This window comes from Aedes albopictus, chromosome 1, assembly GCF_035046485.1.
Source record: "Aedes albopictus strain Foshan chromosome 1, AalbF5, whole genome shotgun sequence".
Taxonomy (NCBI): domain Eukaryota; kingdom Metazoa; phylum Arthropoda; class Insecta; order Diptera; family Culicidae; genus Aedes; species Aedes albopictus.
This window is the reverse complement of record NC_085136.1, coordinates 166,965,751-166,982,937: the sequence shown is the minus strand read 5'-3', so window position 1 is coordinate 166,982,937 and position 17,187 is coordinate 166,965,751. Positions and strand designations below refer to the sequence as shown.

Sequence of the window (17,187 nt, the reverse complement as noted above, 5' to 3'; positions counted from 1 at the left end):
CCCACTCTCAATCTGTAATGCATGCTCGGAAGAAATCCTTATAAGTCACAAAAGAAATCCCGTACAGAATCCCTGATGGGATCCTTAAAAAAGTAACTGAACGAATCCCTGCTCGATAGGACTCCCTGAAAGGATAATTGAAGAAATCCCGGGAGGAATGTCAAAAAAACGGGAAGAATCTTTGGAGGAGCCCCTGCAGGAATCCTGGCATGAATACCTATAAGAATCCCGCAAGATTCTCAAAATTCACAGAAATCTTTGAAAGAATACAAGTTGGAATTCCTGGAGCAATCCCAGCCGGAGCCTCTAAAGGAATCCTTTACGAAATCTCAGAAGGGATCTTTGAAGGGACTCCAGCAGTAATTCCTTAAGGAATGCTGACTAGAACACTTGAAAGAAATCTTTCAAGATTTCCCAAATCAATCCAAGTAGAAATTCCTGAAGGAATTCCGGGAGGATTTACTGAAGGAATTCTGGAAGGCATATCTGGTAGAATCCTAAGAGAAAACTCAGCTGAAAGCTTGATAGGTAACCCTCAAATAATCACAGAAGAAACCCTGTGAGAAATTGCTGTATAAATACCGAGAGGAATGCCTGAAAAACTCACAAGAAGCCAGCAAGGATCCCGGGACGTATACCAGAAAGAATTCCACTATGTTTCTCTGAATATATTTTGACAGAACACTTTTAAAGTATACAAGGATGAATCTGTGAAGTAATTCCAGCAAAAATCCATGAAAGAATGCTGGCTAGAATTTCTGTAAAGATCCTTTCTGGATTTTTTAAAGCAATTCTGGCAAAAATCCCTGAAGGAATACCGGCTTGAAGCTGAGCAGGAATTCCTTCATGTACCATAGAAGATAATCTGGGATTGCCAGAAAAAAAAACTCGACAGAAATGGTGTAGAATTGAAACTACCATCTTGGATATGTCCCGCTAACTTGGATTTCAAAATGTTGTTAAATATCGATTTTTGATCTCTACTCATCAAGCCCGATCGATAGAAACCCATATTGCATGGTATTATGGTCCACTGCATGAATTTATGCTGGCCTGCTTACTCTCACAGAAAATTTGACGTTTGAGCGGTGCCGACACCGCCATCTTGGAACCTAAGCCGCCATCTTGAATTCCAATACTCCTACTACTTCCACATCCTAAGAAATGTGTATGCTAAATTTGATTGAAATTTCTTGACGCTTTCCTGAGTTATGCCAGAACATATATACTTATATAGGTACATACGTACATACATACAAACATACAAATAGACAAACATACAATCATATAAACATACAAGCATTTAAACATACAATCATACATACATCGACTTTTGTATGTATTGATTAACAACTCTGCCGAAGAAATGAACTATAAATTATTAACCATTGTCAAGATCCCAAGGAAATAAATTATTTTCGCGTTGGAAATGAAGCTCATAGATCGTGCAAATATGTAATCTTTGCAGCATCGTTTACGCTACCTAGTGAATCAGTCGCAAACTAAATTGTACACTATGAACAAGTTACGGATGTGGAGAACATTTTATCCAAAGAAAGTATTCTAAAATTTTGAAAAATTCTGGAGATATTCACATCAAAAGGACTACCCTATTTTTAAGACGCTGGGCTTTCGAGGCATCTTTCCTATAAATAGGACGCTGGGCGGATATGGGTTAAGCAAAAGAAAGACTACTCAAAATTTACCTTCCATTGCTAACGACATTGTCGATAACACGATGAATTTACATTGCTTGATTCCTGGCAATGAGAAAGCAGACTCTCTGGCGAAGGCGATATCTACGAGCGTCAAAACCCATTTGATGATTTTTTTTTGCATTGGCTCGTCATGATGGTTGCACTCAATTATCCCACAGGTGTCGAAGAGGCCATGGTTCAAAGGGTTGGATTTAGGGCACGATTTCATTCGTGTAATGTGTCGGCTGATGTCCAACCACTACCTATTTGTTAAACGCCCATACCTTTCGTATTGAGCTCCCGGACAACAAACTCTGTGACTGCGGCGTGGTTTACCAGGATATCGAACATGTCGTATGGGGATGCGATGAGTATCGTGAGGTCAGATGTGAGTTGCATGAAATTCTCCAGGTCCGAGGAAATCAACAGAACCCTGTTAGAGAAGTGTTGGCAGGCCTTGATTTGGAATACATACAATAATGTCTGAGTTTGATGTAGTTTCGTTGCCTAACATTTGGTTTTGTTGTTCGCCCCTGTCTGTCCTTTTCTTGCCATGAGGGGCTTTTGTCGGCCAAATTGCCTGAAACTTGTTCATATTTAGCTTAATTTTGAAAGATTTGAGGCCAACGACGAAGAGAACAAAACGGATGAAAATACGTAAGTTCCCTCATACCAGTTGTAAGAATGTTGAAATCGTTTTTTAAATTTAGCATCAACACCTCGGATTTAAAGTTTTCTAATTTGGTCAATTGAACATTTTTTACAAAATGTGGCAGTTTCTAGTAAGAATTTCGTTCACGGAACTTGATGCAGATCCCTTCAGTGCATGTTTAAAAATTATTTGTTCGGAATCGCATGCATTGTAGGTACCTGATTTTGTTTGAAAGAATAGATGAAAAGTAGTTAACTTTCCCCCCGGTTACGATAGTTTAAACAATTATGCTCTATTTGCACTTTTCAATTAAACTGCTTCGCATAGTAAAAACTCATCTGCACATAAAAAAAACTGCCCGAGAACCGAAACGAGAAAGATACTTCCACTAACAACCCCCGAAAATAAGGGAGGCAGACACAAAACTGCTGTCAACAGCTCATAAAGGGAAGGTCATATCTTTTCCATTTTCGCGTGTGTGGCGTTGTCACATGATGAATGTTTTGTGACTGGCACCTTTTGTGTCCTCCGCCAGCCCACCCCTACGGCGCACAAGCAGCACATGGGGTTATTGTTGGCCGTCGTATGACAACACCGTCCCAGCACCGGAAGTTGAGAGTGAAGCTGCAGGAAAGCAACGACGACGACGACGACGACGTAGTAGCTATTTTCTAGGATTATTCGGTGGATTATTTTTCTTGGAGGAAGTAAAATGAAGTCCCCGGATCAGTGCCTGTCAGAATGAACGCGTGTATAAATAACATTTTCTCATTTGACGAGGTGGCTTTTGCCTTTGATGAGGTCCTCCTCTGCTCGACGTTTCATTGCCAAACGGTAGAACATACTTTTACTCACATTATTCAACGACTCTTGGTTGGTTTCATTGCTTATTTGCCGAATTTTGGGGTGCAACTGGCAACTGCCCAGTGAAAGCCCAGCGTATGCCATTCGCAGAACAGACAAATAGACCAGATTTGGGAAAATTGCACTCCTGCTGTTAAGCCGAGCTCATCGCAATAAGTATACGTTTTAAACCTAAAGCGATGTTAAAAGTACATCACCTTGTTGTTGTTCTCGGCGAGAATCAATCAACTAGACAGTTCACATGAAATCCTCACGTTGTTCTAAACACAACATCACAAATGGGATGACGCATAATCAACAATAGTATACCAATCGGATAAGTATCGCACACCAAATTTGCAGGGCTGTTCTCCGATATTCTTGCAACATTAACTGTCTACCGTATTCTTCCGGATTAGGCCACCTTCTGGATTCTGGGTTCGCCGTATAGTACAGCTACCTCGTGGTTCATCCTTTTTTTTCCTCCAGGCAATGGGGATAACCTGCTCAACAGACACCTGAACAGGGAGGTCCAGATAGTGTGCGGTTAAGGACTGTCTTCTACAACCAACGAGGAAACCAGGAATACCGCCAAACCCTTCGTCACTCCAGGACCACAAAGGAGACATTGTTTCAGAGAGTGGATAGTGCACATCGCATCCTCAACGTTAGCTGCGTAACCTGCAGCAACGATCATCGATGACAGGCTTTGGGGAGTCCACCAATCAGTAAGTCGGCTCCAGAGTAGTACACCAAGGTAGCATGCTGGCGCTTAGCCTGCTTCCCGAGTGGTCCTTACTACTCCCTTTGTCCTCGGAAGGCAGACAGTGTCAACACCACGCCTGCTTGCACCTGCACAGCAAGTATCAAGAACTGATACCGCGTGCACAGCGATTTGACCTTCCCGGAAGTAAGGCCCTATTAACCAGCAAACACAAGGCCGTGCCGACATGGACATCCACCCGCCCCGACCTTGCCGGGGACCCCTATCCAACCGTGGGCTTGGATCCAACTTAGTAGACCGATGCCACGAAAGCAACGCTACCAGCATGTTCTCCTCGTGGCTACCCAATCGCTATAAGGGTCGATTTCGACTACTGGGCGTACGTAGCCGACTCCGAACCCTTGGACAACCTCTTGTAGCCATTCTTCTGCACTAGCCATTCTCTGAGTCCACGCGCTACCTTCTCTGTAGCTCCATGACGATTGGGTGACAGCCAAGGAAACGGCAACTCAACCCTACACATCCTCTGGACGAAATTGTCCGGAGTTGGGCCCTCCCCGCATGTGGCAAGCATTATGCCATGCATTGTGCAAAATCGCGGGCACACGAACAAAACGTGTTCCGCCGTTTCCTCTGAACCTGTACAAACCGGACATTCGGGAGAACCCGCATGACCGAAACGGTGTAGATACTGTCGAAAGCAATCATGGTCTGAAAGGACCTGTGTCAAGTGGAATGTTACTTCTCCTCGGCGCCTGTTAACCCAACTATCTACTATCGTAATCAACCTGAGGGTCCACCTTCCTTCAGTGGAACTGTCCCACGCACGATGCCATTTGACCATGGAGGCCAAGCTGGCAGTCTTGCGTATGCCTCTAGTGCAGCGCATTTCGAAGTAGTCTATGTTCTCCTCGATAAGGATGCACATAGACACCATACCAATAATGACGCAAAGTGCATCGTCACGGTACGTTGCACCGCACAATTGTGACCGCAGAGCTGGAGATCATCCGGGGCAGTGCCACTATAGCTGTGGAAGCTCTCATGCAGGCATATTCAACGTGACTACCAAAGGTAAGCTTATCGTCGATCATTGCTCCCCGTGTTTGACGGAATGCTTCGACGTGTGCAATCGCCCACACTGATCACCGCTTGCTGCTCCGACATTCGGTTGTCCACAACCACCACTTCAGTTTTGTAGTGCGCCAATTACAGTTTCCTGCAGCTCATCCACTCCTCCACAACTGCAATCGAGTGGGCTGCAGTCAAATCCACTTCTTCGATTGATTCACCGTTGACTTTCTCGGTAATGTTATCAGCGAAGCCGACGATTGCCACTCCCACCGGGAACTCAAACCTCAACATGTCGTTGTACATGACATTTCATAACATTTCGTAACCCAGGACGGAGCCTTATGAGACAGACCTCTAAGGTTATGTGAAAGCACTTCCGACCAATCTCTGTAACATCTCGTAAACAAATACTCAATTATGGAAGTAACTTCCGAGAATAATGTACAGGTACCCGGGTATTCCAGAAAGAGGAGCGCATCGGCGTTACTTACATCCAGAGTCACTACTGCACAGTAGCGAATTCCCCTCCTCTTATGCTGGAGCGCTATCTCGGCGAACTTTGTAACTGACAAAATAGCGTCTACGGTCGACCTTCCCTTCTGGAAGCCGAACTGGTTGCGGGAATACTTAATCGTCCAGGCATTTCTGCATAGCAAACCTGAACATCCTGGGAGCTTCTGCAATAGCTACGTTTAAGGCCACTGGGCGTTGCATGCTAGTCCGTTGTCTAGTGTCGTGCTTCCTTCAAAGAGCGAAAAGCTCACTGGAAGCATTGAACGTGTCCGTGTCTTTAAAAAAAAAAAAAAAAAGGCCTGGCTCGGAACTTCGTCCGGGCCTAGGGCTGCATTTACGATAAGGGACTTTGCTATCCCCGCAAGTTCCTCACCTATAACCTTCTCCTCATCGCCAGCCCCAGTCCCCAGCTGTCCTACGAATGGAGGCCGAGGACTAAGATCATGACGCGGAAAACCCCCTGATGATCCACTCCAACATCTCTGGAAACTGCTCGGTAGGAGTCATTACACCTTTCGTCTTGGCCATAATGAACCTGTAGGCAAAACCCTACATATTCACAGTGGCACTTTAACGGAAGCCCTTCAAAGCAGGCGAACACCACCCGTCGCTCATTTCGCTCTTCTTCAACATTAGCCAGGTCAACATCTAGCATGGCCAGTGCCTGTAACAGGATCTGACCCGCTCACCCGCTATTACCACCGGCCTTCACCCTGTCAGCACGGTCGTCATACAGTCCAGTATCAGCGTGCATCGCTCGATCGACCACTTCGACCAAATGAAGATCCCGTTTACTTTCATGGGTTCATGGTATGTGTCCGCTATGATAACGATATTCCTTTTCTACTCAAAAACTGCATGACCTAATTCCTGCAACACTCATCTTGACCCACAGATACCCGTGGCCAGCCGGTATTTTCTTGGAATCGATGGCTCAGACCCTCGATCTCCACAACCTCCACTCCACATTCACCACCCACTTGGACCACCGTTAATGAATCGGCCGTCGGTTATTCCGGCCGGGTATTCAACAAGCCTACAACTAGTCCGCCCACTGTTGGTGAACTATCGCTGAAGGACGCTATCAAAGTTAAAGTTGATTTTACCGTGGATTGATTACCACTAGGTTGCAGAGCCGTAACGGCACCTATTTTCATACCGGTAAGAGTTATCGCTTAAAATAGAGCTCCCGCTTGAAGTGCAACGATGCAATTGCGATAGACGACCATATGCTCGTCATAACTTCCCACCTGAATTATCCCGTCAAAACAGCTTAAGGACTTACAGTCTAGCAAGGCAGATTGTCATACCAAAATTATTGTAAAGCTTTTATATGGTTTTGGGAATTATGGACTTATGTCGAGGTCTCACTAAATGTAGTGTTAAGTGGTTGTCACGTGAACAAAAATGTTTTTGGCGATACCCGTTGAAATGAAACTACATTAACATTCATCCATCACCCACGCAGAGCTTCCGCTGCAACGCAAAGTGCCTCTGTCTAGTATAGTAGCAGCAGAAGCAGTAGCAGCAGCGGCGGCGATAAAAGCAAAAGGCCGCTAATGAATTAAATTTCTTGGCATCTAAAATATTCAGCAGCTCCTATGGAAACCATCCGACTAACGTCGCGTCGTCAGCTTCGGTGGTGGTGAAGATGGTGGAAGCTGAAGAAAATCTGGTTAGATGCGCGTCGAAGGGAAAAGACGACGTCCGCGGACGAAAAACATGCACCGTGCGAGACCAAACTGCTACCTGTCCTTTTTGCCATCAGCTGCTTACGTTGGGTTTTGTTTCGCGATTCTTGGGAATTTAGCAACTTGATGGACTAATTAAATTTAAATTTAATGAAATGTATATTCATCATGCTCAGAGACATCTGGCAGCGTCGAGGAAGAGGAGGAGGATGAGGTAAACTGGAAGCCAGGAATTTTGAAGCTTCGCAGCTTGGTTATTCAACGAGCATGCTTGTTTATTGTTGCTGATAACATTTTCCGACAATGGGGGAGAGAGCACCATAACTGGAAATAAATATTAAAAGTGGTTTTCATGGCAACCTCAAGGCTTTGTAAGAGTTCAAGGAAAATTAAAGAAAACCGTTGAAGCCTATCAAGCATATTGATCTTGATTCAAAAGAAATGCATTTTATTGCATCCAATACCTTTTTTTTAATTTTAATTTCATTTCTTCCATTCATCCATGAGTTCAATCACTTAACTCTAGCGTCGCCAAGCGTATAGCCGTACCATGCCAAGGAGTGAGGGTTCGATTCCCGCTCCGAGTGATGAAACTTTTCGCAAGAAATGTTTCTTCCTCGTATCCACTGGTGCTCGTAATGTATGTCGTGTCCGTTGTCTAGTGTTAAGTTTTGTTCAGTCTGTACAGCCTCTGGCTGAAGATGGTGTCTTTTTTTTTAATATGACCCAGACAAGCATACTGAACGGGCACTACCACAGCGTGGTGCGATAAACTTAACATCCTAGGAGGGCTAAGTATTATGTATATCCACCAAGGTAAAGTCGTATTACAGCTCCCATCGAGGTCATTAACCTCTTCCCAGCAACTTATATCCATATCTTCTCGTGCACCCAGCCGGGTTGTGAGCAACCTCAGGGAAGATCGAGTAATCAATCCCCCTGGCTAGGAGTGGCTCACAACAACGTTTGTTCCCCATATTCAAGTGCCAAAACCAAAGCACTCTAAGCAGTCTAAGCTCAACTGTGGTCCTCCGAAAAGCGCTACCAGAGCACACGCGAGCCGAGAACAGCTTCCATCGATATATATTGTCGGGCCGCCACCAAACCGGACTTCGCACAATCAAGTCGCGACGCGACCCAACTCGCGACGTTTTTGAAGCATGTCAAAAGTAGTGCGCATCCTTCCCGTCGTTGTCAGCAACACAACGCACTAGATGCGAAACAGTTGCGACACTTGTGGACCAAGAAAATGGCAGTTTTTGATTAAATGTCGGTCTTGATACCAACCGTATAGACAATATGTACAGTGGCACACGATCAGTTGGTGGCCGATCGACAAAAGAATGTGCAAGTTGAGGGTCAAGGGCCGAATATTCAACTTCAGTATAATTAACGTCCATAGCCTACACCCAGGAAGTAAGCGTCTGCATGTACGGCCATTGCGCAAGCCATAACATCAAGATCATTATAGGCAATTCAAACGCTCAGTTAGGCCAAGACCGAGAACTTAGACCTACGATTGAAAAGTGCTTCGCCCAGATGCTGATGAACAAAAACGGCATGCGACTAACGACATGGTTTCACCGCTTTCAAGAATATAGTCCTTCGTAGTACCTACTTCCAACACAGGCTGCCTTATTGTTACACCTGGAGATCACGAAAGCGGAAACGAAGCCTTATCTTTTCAACGGCAAGAACTTCTCGAATTGGAACCCTTACCTTACTGGAGCGACAGCTAATCTACTGTATTCGGAGAGATGCGGATGAAATCCTGGAATTTCGAGTGGATAACATGCATACGGCGCAGGAGAAGGCGCGTAAAGAGACAAAACTGGCGGAGCAGAAACTTCTGGAAGCACGTTGCAAATCGTTGCTGGTGGAGTGTTTGCGAAGAAAGGAATATCTAGTCAGTTTTATCTACTGAAGCAACTGGCCGTGATGAAATACAGCAAACCCGTGGAAGAGCAACTGCTACGGTTCGAGCGGATCAACTAAGAGTTGGCCTCAGCGGGCATCGTGGTGCATGAGTGGCTGGTGGTGTTAAATCCACTTCAAACACTGCCAAACTCGTTCCAGCAACCGGCGGAACAGTGCAGACTACTCAGCAAAAAAAACAATGTCAAGCGGAGGTAAACGTGAGTCGATAGAGGAAATGGAACTGACAGCAACGCACGCAATTAACATAGTGGAGGGCTGATTGAAGTCGAGACAGTTGGCACTCGCGCACCACAAAACGGAGATGGTGGTGCTAAACAACCGTAAGTCTGAAAAACTGGCAGTGGTCACCACAGGCGGGTGCACTCACTGGAGCAATTGGAGGTCATGATCGACGATAAGCTGAAATTCGGAAGCCACATAGAATATGCAAAAGGGCAAGCATAGCGATAATGGTATTGTCAAAGATAATAGCAAAATGCTCGGCAATAGGCTCGAGTAAGCGTAAGCTGCTCGTGAGTCACGAGTCGTGACAGAAGCGGTCTCCATACACTGGATGGTCGAATGCGCCAGTGGTCAATCCAAAGGTGCCTTAAGGTGGTCAGCGCATGTCACACGGTCTCAAAGGACGCGGTGTGCGTTCTAGCGGACATGATGCGCATAGCACTAGTGGGGACAGAGGACGAAGTGTGCTTCGAGCGACGCAGCATAAGATGCGCGAAACGGATCGCCAGAACATTGTCTATGTTGAAGTGGCAGAAGGAATAGCTGGTCCCGTGGCGAAGTGAACTTTCACTTTACACAATTTCTGTCAGGTCATGGGTGCTATAGATGATATCTGCACAGATTTGGACATGCAGGCTCCCCATGTCCAGCATGCGAAGACTGCGACGAGATCGCGGAGCATGTGCTCTTTGAATGTTCACGCTTTGTGGAACAAAGATCGAGTATGCAAGAGATATGCGGTAGAGATATCACTCCGGACAACATTGTTGAAAGGATGTGTACGGGGGCTGGGTATGCTGCGCAATTCAGATCCCATTGTGATCCACTAGCCTCTGCCCAGCAACTCCTATCCCTACCTCCACGCGGTACCGGCCGGAAACTATGAGCAACCTTAGGGAAGATCGGGTAACCAACCCCGGTGGGAACTTTGGTCGTAGGCTGACAGGGAAGGGGGGGTTTGCTTCGGCAAACCTGAGCGTCTGTTCTCCAGGAGGAGCGGCTCACAACAGCGTCTGATCCCCATGTTAGGGGCGGCTGATCTACGTCCGAGTGCCAGGGAAGGACTCTAAGCTCAACTGTGCACTATGGTCCTCCGGAAAGTAGGGGGTTGGTGTCAGGCCCTACGAGCCAGCCGTAAAAAACCATTGTAACGGAAAATCAGCAACAGAATAATACGAACCGAGACCAACGGCAACGACCCCAGCGAACAAAAAGGACTTGCGATTGGAAACTCGGTACGTGGAACTGCCAATCTCTCAATTTCATTGGGAGCACCCGCATACTCGCCGATCTACTGAAGGATCGCGGGTTCGGCATCGTAGCGCTGCAGGAGGTGTGTTGGACAGGATCCATGGTGCGAACGTTTAGAGGTAATCATACCATCTACCAGAGCTGCGGCAACACACGCGAGCTGGGAACAGCTTTCATCGTGATGGGCGATATGCAGAGGCGCGTGATCGGTTGGTGGCCGATCGACGAAAGAATGTGCAGGTTGAGGATCAAGGGCCGATTCTTCAACTTCAGCATAATAAACGTGCACAGCCCACACTCCGGAAGTACTGATGATGACAAGGACGCATTTTACGCGCAGCTCGAACGCGAGTACGATCGCTGCCCAAGCCACGACGTCAAGATCATCATAGGAGATTTGAACGCTCAGGTAGGCCAGGAGGAGGAATTCAGACCGACGATTGGTAAGTTCAGCGCCCACCAGCAGACGAACGAAAACGGCCTACGACTCATTGATTTCGCCGCCTCCAAAAATATGGCCATACGTAGCACCTTTTTCCAACACAGCCTCCCTTATCGTTACACCTGGAGATCACCACAGCAGACGGAATCTCAAATCGACCACGTTCTGATTGACGGACGGCACTTCTCCGACATTATCGATGTCAGGACCTATCGTGGCGCCAACATCGACTCCGACCACTATCTGGTGATGGTCAAACTGCGTCTAAAACTCTCCGTCATCAACAATGTACGGTACCGGCGACCGCCACGGTACAACCTAGAGCGACTGAAGCAACCGGATGTCGCCTCAGCATACGCGCAGAATCTCGAGGCCGCGTTGCCAGACGAGGGCGAGCTCAATGAGGCCCCTCTAGAGGACTGCTGGAGTACAGTGAAAGCAGCCATCAACGACGCAGCCGAGAGCACCATCGGGTACGTGGAACGGAATCGACGGAACGAATGGTTCGACGAAGAGTGCAGAACGGTTTTGGAGGAGAAGAACGCAGCGAGGGCGGTAATGCTCAGTAAGGGACTCGACAGAACGTGGAACGATACAAACAGAAGCGGAAACAGCAGACCCGCCTCTTTCGGGAGAAAAAGCGCCGCCTGGAAGAAGCGGAGTGTGAAGAAATGGAACTGCTGTGCCGTTCCCAAGAAACACGGAAGTTCTATCAGAAGCTCAACGCATCCCGCAACGGCTTCGTGCCGCGAGCCGAAATATGCAGGGATAAAGATGGAGGCCTCTTGACGGACGGACGTGAGGTGATCGAAAGGTGGAAGCAGCACTTCGATCAGCACCTGAACGGCGTGGAGAACGTAGGCACGGGAGCCCAAGGCAACGGAAGAAACGACGACGCCAGTGCAGCGGAGGACGGAAATGAACCAACTCTCACGCTGAGGGAAGTTAAGGATGCCATTCACCAGCTCAAAACCAACAAAGCAGCTGGTAAGGATGGTATCACAGCTGAACTCATCAAGATGGGCCCAGAAAAGTTGGCCACCTGTCTGCATCGGCTCATAGTCAGGATCTGGGAAACCGAACAGCTACCGGAGGAGTGGAAGGAAGGGGTAATCTGCCCCATTCACAAGAAAGGCGACCATTTAGAATGTGAGAACTTCAGGGCGATCACTATTTTGAATGCTGCCTACAAAGTGCTATCCCAGATTATCTTCCGTCGTCTGTCACCTAAAACAAATGAGTTCGTGGGAAGTTATCAAGCCGGCTTCATCGACGGCCGGTCGACAACGGACCAGATCTTTACCGTACGGCAAATCCTCCAGAAATGCCGTGAATACCAGGTACCAACGCATCACCTGTTCATCGACTTCAAAGCGGCATACGACAGTATCGACCGCGCAGAGCTATGGAGAATCATGGACGAAAACGGCTTTCCTGGGAAGCTGACTAGACTGATTAAAGCAACGATGGACGGTGTGCAAAACTGCGTAAGGGTTTCGGGTGAACTATCCAGTTCATTCGTATCTCGCCGGGGACTGAGACAAGGTGATGGACTCTCATGTCTACTCTTCAACATCGCTCTGGAAGGTGTGATGCGACGAGCCGGGCTCAACAGCCGGGGAACGATTTTCACAAAATCCGGTCAATTTGTGTGCTTTGCGGACGACATGGACATTATCGCTAGAACATTTGGAACGGTGGCAGAACTGTACACCTGCCTGAAACGCGAAGCAGCAAAGGTCGGACTGGTGGTGGATGCCTCAAAAACAAAGTACATGCTGGTAGGCGGAACCGAACACGACCGGATCCGTCTGGGTAGTAATGTTACGATAGACGGGGATACTTTCGAGGTGGTGGAGGAATTCGTCTACTTCGGATCCTTACTGACGGCTGACAACAACGTGAGCCGTGAAATTCGGAGGCGCATCATCAGCGGAAGTCGGGCCTACTACGGGCTCCAGAAGAAACTGCGGTCGAAAAAGATTCACCCACGCACCAAATGCACCATGTACAAAACGCTAATAAGACCGGTGATCCTCTAAGGGGAACGGGACATAGACCATGCTCGAGGAGGACCTACAAGCACTCGGAGTTTTCGAGCGACGCGTGCTAAGAACGATCTTCGGCGGTATGCAGGAGAACGGCGTGTGGCGGAGAAGGATGAACCACGAGCTCGCTGCACTTTACGGCGAACCCAGCATCCAGAAGGTGGCCAAAGCCGGAAGGATACGGTGGGCAGGGCATGTTGCAAGAATGCCGGACAACAACCCTGCAAAGCTGGTGTTTGCAACTGATCCGGTTGGCACAAGAAGGCGTGGAGCGCAGAGAGCACGATGGGCGGACCAGGTGGAGCGTGACTTGGCGAGCATCGGGCGCGACCGAGGATGGAGAGCGGCAGCCACGAACCGTGTATTATGGAGAAATATTGTTGATTCAGTTTTATCTTGAATTTGATGTAATACTAAATAAATGAAATGAAATGTGTACGGGGGCGGACAAATGGGATTGCGTTAGCTCCGCGGTCTCCAGCATCGTATTTGAACTACAGAGGAAATGGCGGGCTGACCAACAGCAAGTTGTCCAAATGGCAAATACCACCTCCTCCTTATCCCGGAACTTGAGTCCAACGAGTAGTCTGAAGTACCAGCCAAGGCCCAAGCTTCCAGGGAGAGAGGACAATTTAAGGCGGTAGCTGGTGGAACGCCTGCCAATAGAGAGTACTCATGTACGGTCCCCCTTCTCGAAGTCATCCCTAACGGGCATACCGTGAAGGTAAGGAAGAGAGAGAATGAGATTTTAGTGCTCTTGGGTACCTGATTAGCAGATTTTCTCATTCCATAAAATTGCATGGATTGCACAATTTGAACGCTCACTCACAACGTTTTGCTGCGGGTTGTGGGAAATGGTGTACTCCACCATCGTACCAAGGTCTCAGCAGTAATGCCGGGAACTTTCCAACGCTACCTCGTCGCTCATCAGAGCTTCGAGACCACTCTTGCCTATGTAGTTGAATCTCATCCGATGCCACAGCTAGTTTTCGTTTATCGGTAGGCAGACTAGGTCTTTCTTTCATCGATTCGCGCTCCGGAATTGCGTTCAGTACGTACAATTTCCCGAACAAGTTACTGGTGGCAACGACCTCGCCGCCACGCTTGATTTCCACTGTGTTGTCTTCGAACGTCACATCCATCCTTGGCACGCTTGGGTTTCATGGAGATGAGCAAGCCGGTTTTATTGACGGCCTCATGGTCTCCAGTTGACCATAGACGACGCGTCGCGATTATTCGAGTCCCATTCCGGTCGAACAATGTTTCACAAATATAAAAATTCAAGCAATGGCAGGCAATCCCTTCAATTAATAACTGTGGAAAATACTAAGAACACTAAGTGGAATCGTAGAGCCAGGAAGGAGAATAAGAAGAAACATCAATTAAAAGCAAAAAGTCATTGAAAGACAAATCTAAAGGATATCGTACGTCTTTTGAATAATTCTTCTTTTTTATTACATATTTTAATGTTAGATCTTCCACTTTTGTGTTGTCTCGTTCTCAGTTCGTACATGCGACGCGTGACAGGAAATAAATAGGGCGCATTAGACGTTTTTCACGTTCTGGAACGGTTTCTTGCGATCATCACCACAAGTCAGCGTGTGGGCGCGGCTGGAGGAGGTTTGCTGGATGAACGGAAAAGACGGGGAAAACGGAGGGAAATTTATATCGAAGGAAGAACGATTCATGGCAATCATTGAATTTGCCGCGTGTGTGCCAAAATAAATGCGGTATTGCGGATCACCCACCACAGGGATAGAGCTTTAACGAGATGTGGAAGCTTTCCAGAAAGGCAAGGGAAGCCAATAAAATTGCTGAACGACGACGTGCGGCAAATGTATTTAGGTATAAGTTATTCATTTTATGATTTTGTTCCGTTTTGCCGCCTGTTGCTATAGTCGAGCCTGAAGTGGGATTTTTCACGATAATATTGTTATTGAGATTGGAATTTAGAAAACAATCATGTGTTCGGTTTTGTCACTGAATTGGAATTGGCAGTTATTGTGTGCACTAATACTCTTTGCTCATGTAAGCTTGAGGCAATATTATAATAATAAATGGCATTGTTTCGGTTATAGATAATTATTTCACTTGAGGCTTAATTCAAAATTCTAGATCACTCTTAAAACAGGTTTAAATGTTTTCGTTCGGTTTGGCTTTAGCGAGTTACAGTTGTGTTCATACCCGACTCATTGTTCTATTAAAAGAGGAGCAAATACCAATAACACAGCGTAACAAAAATTGACTTTTGGTCTGTCTCAAGAGCAAACTTATGTGTCTCTGACAGATTTTGGGCCGAATCCGAATCCGGGCTCAGATTTGCTCCAACACATCACAATTTTGAGCTATACCTCGATTTATAGGGCAAAATATGCTATTTTGGACTTTTTTGACTGCAAACCATTAAGCATGGACATATTTTTTTTAACTAATCAAAGGAAAAATTGGAAAAATTAACGACTCATATAAAATATTTCATTTTACCAAATCGAATTTGATAGTTTTGAGCGATTTTTGTTAGGTACGATATTTCCCATACTCATAAGTCACCCTCCAAAAGTTGCATGCAAGTTTACATACTGACATAAAATGCTTAAATCTATCAAATTTGATTTTGTAAAACGAAATATTTTGCATGAGTCGTGAATTTAGATTTTAATTGACCAATTTATCCTTTGATTGCTTAAAAAATATATTTCTATGCTTAATGGCTGGCATCCAAAAAAGCCCAAAATCGCATATTTTGCCCTATAAATTGAGGTATAACTCAAAATTGTGACGTGCTGGAGCAAATCTGAGCCCGGATTCGGATTCAGCGGCCCAAAATCTGTCAGAGACACATAAGTTTGCTCTTGAGACAAAAAAAAATGTTTCGCTGTGTAACATAAGAAATCTACTATAGTAACAGATTGTAAAGAATGTAACTCATCTCAAAATCAAGTATCCATCTGTCGAGTAAAATCCATGTACAATATGAATAATATGATATATTTTGATACCAAACGTGTAGTACTTACCTAAAACATCAAATTGGACCTTACAATTGTTCAAAACAGCTCTCTTGATGAGTCATTAATTGTACAGCACTATCGTTTCAGCGTTCAGTATTAACTACTTTACAGATTGCAGCGCTCGTAGGCTGATCCAATACACACCATCGATGAATTTACACGAACTTTTATACGTTTTTCACTAACACAACGATATTATTTTTCACGTGCCCTGAAATGATAAAGAAAAATAAAATTCCTAATGGTGGCTACACAATGAGGAGACTAAAAAGCATGGTGGCTCCACAGAATAATATAGGTAATCTTACACTGAAAGTGATTTTTATACGATTTGACAGTTCTCGATTGCCACTTTTGCCGTTTGCCTGGTCTTCTGGAAAGTTAGGGGGGTTGAAACAAGGCCCTACAAGCCATCGATCAAAAGCCAGTCAGCAAGAGATAAATTTTAACCAAAACCCGTTGGCATTGGTTAACAAAACTGGAACTCTTTTAGCTCGAAAGTGCTCTGATATGCAGAGTACAGATTACACAGCGCAACATTTTTTTGTCTCAAGAGCAAACTTATGTGCCTCTGACAGGTTTTGGGCCGCTGAATTCGACTCTGGGCTCAGATTTGCTCCAGCACGTCAGAACTTTGAGGTATATCCAAATTTATAGGGCAAAATATGCGATTTTGGACGTTTTTTGGCTAAGCATGGACATATTTTTTTTAAGCAATCAAAAGATAAATTGCTCAATTACCATCTAAATTAACGACTCATGCAAAATATTTCGTTTTACCAAATCGAATTTGATAGTTTTAAGTGATTTATGATAGGTACGATATTTCCCATACAAGTCACCCTCTAAAAGTTGCATGCAAGTTTACTTACTAACATAAAATACTTAAATCTATCAAATTTGGTTTGGTAAAACAAAATATTTTGCATGAGTCGTTAATTTGGAGGTTAATAGGGTCCTAAAATTAAAGACGAAATCTCGCTTATATTGAATAATACGATCAAGCATGGTATTCTAATCGGAATTGTACTTTACTCGAACATGAAAAACAAAGGAATAATGAGAAAATTCGAAATAAGTA

General features: G+C 45.7%; 1 protein-coding gene across 2 annotated transcripts in view; it reads right to left on the bottom strand.

The window, feature by feature from the left end:
• The window catches only part of LOC109412181 (serine/arginine repetitive matrix protein 2), a 198,044-nt gene that overhangs the window by 98,066 nt on the left and 82,791 nt on the right, over positions 1-17,187 (bottom strand). For both annotated transcript variants that reach the window (XM_029862054.2, XM_062845750.1), the window contains exon 2: positions 16,113-16,317. The gene's annotated coding sequence lies outside the window, so the exon portion shown is untranslated. The remainder of the gene's footprint in view (positions 1-16,112; positions 16,318-17,187) is intronic.